The following is an 11379-nucleotide window of genomic DNA, read 5'->3' on the forward strand; positions in this document are numbered from 1 at the left end:
AATCAGGCCCAAGCAATAATAGTCCACAAATATTCAACAATCCTCATGCTAAATGGACACCAAAATAATCACACTATTAGAAAGATAGGAATAGGATTAGTGTTCTCAAATACCTCCCTTTTGGAGAATGGTTTTTCATGAAAAGAAGACAAATATGGTACTTAAAAGATTTTACCTCTCTATTGATGGAGAGGTAAATATACTTCTTCAAAATGGAAAAAAGTATAATACCTTCTTATATACCCCTCCCCTTAGGAGAATGATTTTTCATGAAAAAAAGGTATTTGTGGTAGCTATATGACTTACCTCTTCATTTACCGCTCCCTTGGAGATGCTCTAAGATAAGGATAAAATAACTCTATATATTGTACAAAAAATTTCAACACAATGTCAATAAAATATCATTAGTTGATATTGCTTGTACAATATTTAAAATTCATATTTATAATTTGCGCTTAATTACATCCCTATTGCACTAAATATATTTTTGGCACGAAAGATAGTAAATTCGACAATTCCTTGGCGAATTGACTCGTAATTCCATACAAAACTATATACTATAAATCAAACTCTTTGCGAAATTAGATAATAATTTTGAAAAGACAAAGTAAGTTTGACTATTTTTTCTGAAAAACGTTGAAGTTGGCTGCGAACTTAATTAATCCTATTTAATTTAGTGTGCTTATATTTGTCAAGTAGTTTGATTTTATACAGCCACCTGCCTACCTTTAATTCAATTTGGAAAGTTTGTATTCAATTTTAATACTCCTTCTGTCCCTTAAGAATATGCACTTTGGGTTCAGCATGGATTTTAATGTATTATTGATAAAATAAGAGAGAGACAAATAGAGAATTTTTTTTTAAGTATTATTAGTGGAGAATGAGTCTCACCTCATTAGAGAGAAAAGTTTCCAAAATTGAAAGTGTATACTCTTTGGGGACGGAGGGAGTATAACTTATTAATTACTCCATCCATCTCACGTTACTTGAATCGTACTCCATTTTGGGTAAGTTACTTGAGTCATTTATCTTTTTGGATGAGAGGATGATGTTCGAAGTTTCCATTTTCACCGGGACATGTTTTGGAAAACTTTGAGGATATCAAAAGGTGGGCAAGGGGAACGAACCCACGTAGAAGATGACTTGTTGGGGAAGTGCTTGTTTCTTCTCCTGATTAGCGCCTGGTGTGATTTCGAGTGGTCCGTGGACGCTAGATGCTTTGGTGTTACCGGTTAGTGTTTGGCTTTTCCTCCTCTGGCCTTGTCTCTTGTTGTCTTCTCTTCTTGTCAGCTCTTTGGGTTTTGTCTTGTCGTTTTTTGTTTGTGTCTTTCTTCAACTCCCCCTCACCACTTTTGTGGTTTGAGACTTTGATTTATTAAAAAAAATTGTATGTATTTTTCATATACCGCAAAATTATGGTATATATCTCAATTTTCGGTATATAACGTTAGTAAATACGAGCATACCCAATATGTGTGTATATTCATATATATATATATATGGATGTGTTAAGATGACAACCCTCTTTATTGTAACACCATACCACCATTTTAGGCCATTAGATCTGAAAATCGTGTGCTTATCACACTGCCACGTGTAAAAACACGGAGGGGTAAAATTGGAAATTTCTAATTTTACGTTACCAGATTGCAGTGTTATTCATTGAATATTGCAGTCTTACCACAACAACATTGCAGTTTACCACGACTGCAATATCTAATAAAGTAGATTGCAATATCTAATACAGTAGACTGCAATCCGTGTTCTGTTCACGAAACTTAATCCTAGGCGTCTATAGATAAGATCTAACTATATTGGTGGTATGATGTTATTCTATCTATAGTGGTACCATAGTGCAACCCTATATATATATATACACCATATCTATAATATTATAAATTTATTATTTATAATATATAATACTCCTATATTTGGAGTATTGTATATTTTTAAAACCAAAGCCCTAACCCTGTTTTTATATAATTTGTTTGACAAATGCAATTTCATAGAGTCATGGTTGTAAAGTGATCGAGTTTGAGGTAATGAAGCTAATTATTTTTTATTTTGATATTGGAATATTATTAATTTGAAATTATATTAATTTTGAATGTTAAAACTACTTTGATTGTGATTGTGGTTTACTCTGAATGCCACAAATAATTATCCTATATATTATTAGGCTGGTTTTTGCATGCTCTAAAGTTTTTAGACAAACATTTTCAACCAGAATCTTTTCTTTGCAAATGTATTTGCCTATTTACATGGTAGATGTCTCATTGTTATTATCATGGAGTAATTGACAACTCACATGTAGTCGTGAAGTAATTGCTTTGAATCTCTTTTCACGGCTTCTCTATAATTTAGTATGTCATCCAGTGGTAGCTAGTGGGTCTAGTTTTAGTTTGGGATTACGGAATCGTACAACAAATAATTATGATATAAATAAATAACATTATGTCTTAAAATAATTTAAAATAGAAAGGATTTTTTTTATTTGAGGTACAAGTTGTACTAAACATGATAATAGTACTCCCTTCGTCCATAAAAAGAAATAGACAAGTTTTACCATTTTGGATCGTCCATTAAAATTAGACTAATTTTAAAAATGAATAAATAGAATAATGAATATCTCTTTAATATATAAATACATGGAATATGAAGAAACTTTTCATATAATTTAATGTTTGCATTGTTTATATATATCTAGTTGGAAGCATGACTATATATATTTCCATTTGTCAAATAGGAGTATCTATTAGTAGGGCATAGGCATACCAAATAGGATGTATATATATTTAATTTCTTAATATTTTCACTTAATTAGTTAATAATTATCATGTCAAATTCCAAAAAAATTGTGAAACAAAATTATACGTACCATGATATATTATAGAGAGAAAAAAATTAAATTGGTAATAGTCAATCGTGTTCGTTTATTTTATTATATATACATTTAAAAATTTAAAAATATCTACATAATTATAGTATTTAATTTCTAGCTCTATAACTCAACTAATTAATTATTATTATTATTATTATTATTATTATTATTATTATTATTATTATTATTATTATTATTATTATGTCAATTTTATTGATGATTGCCATGCACATTGCTCGAAGTCTAAAAAATCTGAAAGATTGAAAGACTCAATAAAAATAAGTTAAAAAAATTTCAAGACAAATCAGCCATGAAAAAATAGTTAACAACTTTTTTACGTACTGATCATTATATAGATTTGTCAAACAAAATTTTACTAAAAATATCGTGATATCTTTGAATATACGAATTTGGCTAAAGGCTAAAGTCACGAGGTTTCCATAATTTGTAACACCAAATAATAATAAAACTTATTGAGTGATATGATCACAGATATAGAGAGTTGATCTGCTGCGCACCCTTTGTGAGCGACGTATGGGCGACAGCTGTTTTCATCGCCTTCTTCCCCTTCCCTTTCCCTATTTCTCTTATCAATTTATATCCCTTCCCTATTTCTCCTATCTATTTCCCTCATTAATCTGCAAATCTTAGTTTTATTGGGTCTTTCACAAAATCAATTTTTCAATCTCTATTACTCCACTTTCGATGAAAAAATTTGCTTTATTCATAGATGTTATTGCAAACCGAAAAGGATTCCATAGCTGGTTACGGTGACTATGAAATTTTCTCTGCAATTTTTTCTTAAAATTAAAATCCCTCTTGCATAATTGAAATTGATAAAGCTGTTTGACTTTCACAAAATTTCAGAAAGCATTTGCATTTGCAGAAACTCATTTGGTGAGAAAAAATATGTGCAGAAACTCTACAACAATTGTAAGAATAGTTTGTTTCATTAAATTGAGGGAAGTGGCAATCTTATGGAGAAAAAATTCATTGATTACATTAATATATTTAGTGAGGAGGAGAAAATTTATAGAGAGATTAAAGGTTTGGTGCAATCCATCTGCAATGGCGGCGACAAGGTCACAAGAACAAGAATTTGATAATGGAAGAAATAAAAATATTATAGGCAGAAAATTAATGGTACGACAGTGAAGGATCGAGATATTTAGCTGGAAGAAACTACAAATGGGGTGAGGAAATATTAAGGGAAAAAAATTAATTGTGAGATTGCCACATCAACATAGGCGCTCATAAATCGCGCATATATAGTCGCGCAGCACTTCATCTCTCCACAAATATAAAAGAGCATTTGGCAAGCGCATAATAAGTTGTTAAGAAAACCAGTTTTATTTATGGGTTTAAAATTTAAGGGTATTATGTATATATAATTTGTTGAATTTATCTGTACTCAAATGGAAAAATGAGGAGTGTTTAAATAAGGGAGAATTGTGTGAATTTGTGTAAAAAAAAAAGAAAGAAGCAAAACATGTGTTTAAATTGCTGAGGGGCCCATGGCTCCCAGTCGATGATCGAGGAGTAGCTTTCTTCATTATTATTTTAGTTTTTGAAAAATTGTAATGCATTTTATTTCTCTTGTAATGCACATCTTTTCGCCTACATTTTATGTTTTCAATTCTGTTAGAATGCATGGTAAAAGAATTTATTACAACAAAAAAGTAATGAATTTGGTCGGACTGCCACAATGATTTATTTATTGCCCTCCCAATAAGAAAAATGGTAGATCTCAAGAGTGCATAGTGGGAGGGAGAAGTGTTGCTACAATTGAAGTAGCCAATGAGAAATAGACAAATTAAAGTTTGATAATATATATAATCTTCATAATTTAATTTAATAGTAGTAGAGTAGTACGCTAGGCGATGAAGCCACCAACTCCTTGCCTAGTGATATTAGGCCATTGAATGCCCTCCTAAGTTAGCACCTGTTATTACAAAAAAACAAATTAAAACGGTGGGTGATTTAATGCTCCCAAAGGTACACACCCACATACGAGCATAACAAACTCTGGGGAATCGGAAAGAGAAAAGATAGCTTAGCCCAAAGTGGCAGATTCTTTCCATGCACCGAAATTAAAGATCACCAAATGAATCGGCTGCAATACATACATATACCAAACTCAACATCCTCTTTTACTGTTCTACTACAAATCTAACTTATTTATTATCAAGAGAGAAGAGCTCGGAGTGGAATAGCAAGAGGATCGATCAAAACAGCACTAGGTAATGTAATGCTTTTAGTTGTTTCAATTTCATAATGTTTCACCATTTTAGTCTTTTCAATTTCATAATGCACTTTGAATTAATACCAACCATGCCTACCGCATACGCAAAATCAACTCTACGGCTATTCAATATTAAATCCACAAAGCATGAACTTCCCTAAAATTAAATCAACAAATTTCCGAAATGGACTAAAATACAAGGAAAAAGCTTAGCTTTTATCTACAACATATTCTCGTATCTATCTTTCCTATTTCTTGATCATTAAGTTTGGTTATTAATTTCATTCAAGAAATACAACTCGGCGGAGAAAACCACCGTGCAGATCCCCAATCATTTTAGTAGTCTATGATTTTGGGCACTTTGGCCTTTGGGAATACTTCTTTTAATGTTAAAAAAAATAATACTAAAAATAAACATTGGAACTAGGCCTAGAAATATAGTGAGAATTGGGTTGGGAGTTAGTACTTCTTACTTGGGCCAACTGGACTGTGTTGTTAAATTTCATTATTAATTAATTCCCACTAATCAATTGACTTAATCAGTCTTCGGATTTAATTGAAGGGACTCTTCCATATCAAAGATCCAAAGGGGCTGGCTTAGGTCGATATTTGTTTTATCATCTTATTGATGATTAGCATTCATCATTTCACTTTTATTATAAAAACAAGATTGAGATGCTTTGATTTTCCTCCTTTCCTACCCAACGTAAGCTGTTCGATGTTTTAGCCTTGGCAACAACGTTTTTGCTTCCATTTTTTCTAATTTTATTTCCTCAAAACAACTACTCATTGCAATTACTCTTTAATCTTGATATATACCATTTGTACACACTTCTGAAAGCTTAATAACTTATTACATATTATATTTGATTTATAGTCTGTTTTTTTTTTTAATTTAGTTCTCCGTTTTTATAATACTCCTAGTAGTTATTATTATTCTACCTACTCTGTTTTTCATTTTTTATACTTTAATTATAGTGTTTATTTACTTATTATTCTACTCTATTTTTTTTAATTTATTTTGAATGATACATATGTAATTATTTTAAAACATAAATACATTGCTAGTCTATTTTTTATCTAATTATTTTAAATCACAAATATTTGATTATCGATCAAAAAATATGGAGAGCTTCACCGAAAGGATGTTGTAAGATTTCAAATAATGAATGTGTGAAAATTGATAATATATGCTTTATTTGATGTTACAATGTATAATAGTTAAAGAGAAACACTATTAATAGTATTTAAGACGGAGATACTATCATTTTAACGACGTTGTCGCAATTTTGATATCATGACTGATTTCTACTAAAGTTGTACTATATACTATAATATCTAGTTTTTAACGCTACTATTTATCTCATTACCATCTCTATCTTTCACTATACCTCCAGCTAATGTTGCAGCTGTTTACGGGGACATTAATACCGACGTCAAAAATAACTGAAAAGACCCCACATTTTAAGAAAAAAAAAAGTGACTATCTCTCTAAAACAGGGCAATTGCATTTGATTTAACCTCTCCCCATCATCTTGTTCACCTAAGAATCTTCACCTTTACTTTTTTTCCATCTGCATGCTTCACATTTCCAAAATTATTAGTACTACAAATTCAATTCAAATTTATTTATTTTTTCTTAAAAAAAAAAACCATGCCTTCGTCCCTGCTTACGATTATTTTGTTAATGGACACAATAACTGTTTATGAAATAGTATCATGTATGAATGTTGGGAAACCAAAGTATCCCACTTATATTCATGCTAAGGTTTGTACTTGGTACAATCTAATTCCTGAATTTATATTCTTAGCGTCAAAGTAGTTGTCAAAGTAGTTGTCAACTTGGGCCCTAATCTAGCCCGAGCCCACTGGCAAAATAGACTGGGCTTTTTTCTATAAATTTGGGCTAACCAAGACCACCAGAATATCTATGTTGCATAGAAATTTATTTTTCTATCTTGGGTTTGTAGTGAATATAAACGTAGAACAAAACAAAGTTATATGAACATAGTTGTGCTATCACGTTCCTTAAATTATTGAAAATAAATTAATCATTATTGTTATATATTGAAGAAAAAAGTGGTGCGAACTACTGTTCACATTTATTGTGAACGACATATTAGACATTAATTCTTCGTTCGAATTATATTAATAGTTATCGTAGAGAGAAAAAAACGACGACATGAATTTTTCCAGAATGGGATGGAGGAACATATGAGAACTCAACTACGAAGTCCTATCCCCTGTCATTTTAGATGGTTTTGGGCCTAGATTTAACACATTATGTTAAAACAATTCATCTATAATATTCAACATTAATTTTGAATGATGAAAGTCATATAAGTAGTAACACTAAATTAAAAATAATTCACATTTATTTACAATGAATAATCTTAAATAAAAATACATATAAAAATTTTGATTGAGAGAATAAATTAAAGAGAAGAAAAGAGATCAATATTTTGAAACTACAAATGGCTACAATTATTTATCGTACCCCAAATTGATATTCTTGAATCCACCACCGTATTATTTCATTATTGGGGCATGTGTAGAGTTGTTAACGAGTAGTTTTTACTAGTTTTATGATAAAAAATATATGTAGAGTTGTATAAACATAAAATCTTACAAATAGTTTTATTCTATAAGTATAACTAATTTTTAATTTTTAATGGCTAAATACTCTTTACGTCCACAAAAAATAGAGCAATTGGTGTATGACACGAGTTTTAATATATAATTGGTAAAGTAAGAGAGAAGGGAAAAAAGTTAGAGAGAATGACAAAGAGTAAGTAAAAGTAGTGTTAGTGGATTGATGTGTAGGGTTATTATTGGCTAAAAACATTCCATAAATGAATGTGCTCTATTTTTTTTGGACGGCCAAAAATGGTAAATGTGCTCTATTTTTTGTGGACGAGGGAGTATAAAATTTAAAAATACATAAGAAACTTTGAAAAAATCGTAGTATGAATTTTTTTTTTCTCTATACAACTTGGCCTGTCCAATTCACCGGTGCGCCCTGACCAATTCACCGGTGTACACAAGATCCAATGACTAAGATTTGCTTTGACTTTTGAGCTCATCCGTATACTCATCCTGCTCCAAATCTTCAATTTCAGCTCCCCAAGCAACTAGGTCATGTATCATCCGCTAAATCATTTATCTCTATCCAAGAAATGAATGAACTGGCTGAGGAACATAAACCTTCATCATGCTGGTGAAAAGGGCAAAAAGCATAAAAGTGAAAAAAGTGCAAATTTCTAGGTTTCAAATATCAACACCTAAAAAAGCACAAATATATGATTATTTTTCCAACATATCGCAACAAATTATCAGCTTATATGTAAACTAGCTTCAAACAATACGACTACAAAAACCAAATCAGAACTAACTAACACCTCAAAATCAGAGAGAAATGGAGAAATCACAACTAAAACAGTCCAATTTAGCTCCAACTCTACCTTGAGCAGCTTCTTCACGCGATTCTTCACCATGGCCTCGGAAAATCCAAGCGGCAGCATCGCGTCAACCGCCGCGTCCATCCGCGTCAGCCGCTTCTGAAAAACCGAAACCCTAGAACTGTTAGTACACGAAAACAGCCCCCAAAAAACGCTGTGCAAAAGCAAAATACAATTGAGAAAGATGTGTGTACGCACGATTCTCCTCGGTCTCCCCCTTGGCCACCCCATCTTGACTGTGACGGACTGCGCGCACAGCACGCAGCTAATCGAGAAGAAAACTGAAATTTTGAATTTTTTAGAGGTGCAAATGGGAAGAAGAAGCAGAGGTTATTTGCTAAGAAAAGACATGCATGCTTCAACTTCAACTGTGAACATACATGAAGCATATCAGTTTTGGGTAATTATTCTTTTAAACCATGGTTTACTTCTCTCAAGTCTCAACCAACCATGGCATTGCAGGTTTTGTTGTATACTTTTATATCAATGATTATTAAATCATTTTTTATTCAAATTAAAAGCAAAATTTGTGTTGATGTGCAATACAAATAGAGTGAACTGAAAAGAAGGACCATATATAATTAAATTTTTTATTAGTATAGATAGATCTTGGAAATAGAGGATAATCATATATTTTTCCTTCATAAAATTATTGTGTTTACTTTTTAGACCGTGAAGTTATTTTAGTCTATTTATACATCTTCTCTTATTTATACCTCTTCTCTTTCTAGTAATCTTTCTCTTCTAACATGACATACTTTCCTTTTTAATTTGTCTCATCCAAGATGACACACTTCTATTTTTTATAACTTTCTTTCTCCAATTAAAGCACCCAACAACTTTTTTATCTTTCCAATTAAATATTCAATTCTCTCTCTCCATTTAATACTTCCACACACTCTTTCTTTCTCCAATTAACCACAATAACCAATAACTTTTAAAATCCCGTGCCGACTAAGAAATGCTTCATCTTAGCCGGGACAGAGTGAGCAGTTGTCTCTATATGTATTAACATTTCGAAAGTTGGCCTTAGATGAATTAATGCCATTTGAAAGGATTTTACACTCAAAAGTTGTATCATCTGACTAGCATGAGCAATGCACACTCAATGACAACTCCAAGATAATTGCTCCAGTAAAAATAGTAGAAAAAGTTCTTTAGGTGATGTTAACATATGTTTATAGCACTGTTTAGTTCTCTACTAGTTGCATTTGTTCATTGAGGACATCAATTACAATATTACAATTTTGGTGGTAATGTGTTTGTGGAAACAAGTTTGGTTGATATGTATTCAAAATTTGGGTGTATGGGGATTGCGAGGAATGTGTTTAACAATATGTCTGTGAGAAATGTGGTCTCCTGGAATGCGATCGTTTCGGGATACTTCAGTAACGGATATGGAGGGAAAGCGTTGCAGATGTTCAATTGGATGAAAAGGAATGGGCTTCCAGGGGATATTTTTACGGCGATGAGCTTGATTAGTTTAGAGGATTTTAGAGTTGTATAAACGTAAAATCTTACAAATAGTTTTATTCTATAAATATGACTAATTTTTAATTTTTAATAGCTAATATAAAATTTAAAAATACATAAGAAATTTGAAAAAATTGTATGAATTTTTTCTTCTCTATACAACTTGGCCCGTCCAATTCACCGGCGCCCGAACCAATTCACCGGTGCACATAAGATCCAATGACTGAGATTTGCTTTGATTTTTTACAGAATTACACTTATTGATTTGATGACATCCCTATATATTTAGCGATGTCTTTACTCTAAGTAGACTGAGTATCAGTCATAGGCGTTTCCCAAGAACCTTGTTTTTGCGAATTTTGTTCCACTCATTTCCTTTCGCTTTATCTTTTTCACCCCAATTAGATGTATCAGGCCGTTTCCGCCAATCATTTCCATCTGAATTGGCCTTCATACATGGAAGTGCTTTCCTTGGTCTTTTTCACCCAATCATTTTCCTCACATCGAACAATTTTGCTCCATGAGCTTTGCTCAGCTGTCGTACTACCAAAGCTCTGTTTAGAATTTTTAGTCCAATTATTTTCTAAAGAATCAACTATTTTAGCCCAAGTGCTTTCTTCACCTTTGTTTGACTTTGCCCAACCATTTCCTTCAAAATCTTCTTTTTTGCCCCAAGTGCTTTCTTCAGCCTTGTTTGACCTTACCCAACCATTTTCTTCAAAATCTGTTTTTTCACCCCAAGTGCTTTCTTTAGTCTTGTTTAACTTTGTCCAACCATTTTGTTCAGAATATACTTTTTACCCCAAACGCTTTCCTTAGGCTTGTTTGACTTTGCCCAATCATTTCCTTTAGAATCTGTTATTTTATCCCATGCACTATCTTCAACTTGTGTCGCCCAATCGCTAACCCCAGAGTCAGCCTTTCCCCAAGACTATCCCCCATCCTCCTCAAAAGACATGATATATTAAAAATACATTCATCACAATTAGGGTTGGCGTAAAATACCGAAATACAGAAATACCGGTCTTATAGTATAAAAAAAATACCGAATTTTCGGTATACCGTTGTTGGTGCTGGCAGCGGAAGCGTGCGTTCATAATAAATCACATAATAATCAGATCTATTTAGCAGATTATTTAGACAAAATCTATTCGCGTAATTATCACATGTATCATGCTCATAACTTGAATTAATCATGCTTTAAGAATATTGAAAACCTAAAACATGCTTTTCTACGGAGTAGAAAAATACCTAATTAATTCTCCAAAGAATTGAAGATGGCTAGCTACTTCTCCACGTGATAGCTTTAAGTACTAGACCACAAA

Source organism: Salvia hispanica, chromosome 1, assembly GCF_023119035.1.
Source record: "Salvia hispanica cultivar TCC Black 2014 chromosome 1, UniMelb_Shisp_WGS_1.0, whole genome shotgun sequence".
Classification (NCBI taxonomy): Eukaryota; Viridiplantae; Streptophyta; class Magnoliopsida; order Lamiales; family Lamiaceae; genus Salvia; species Salvia hispanica.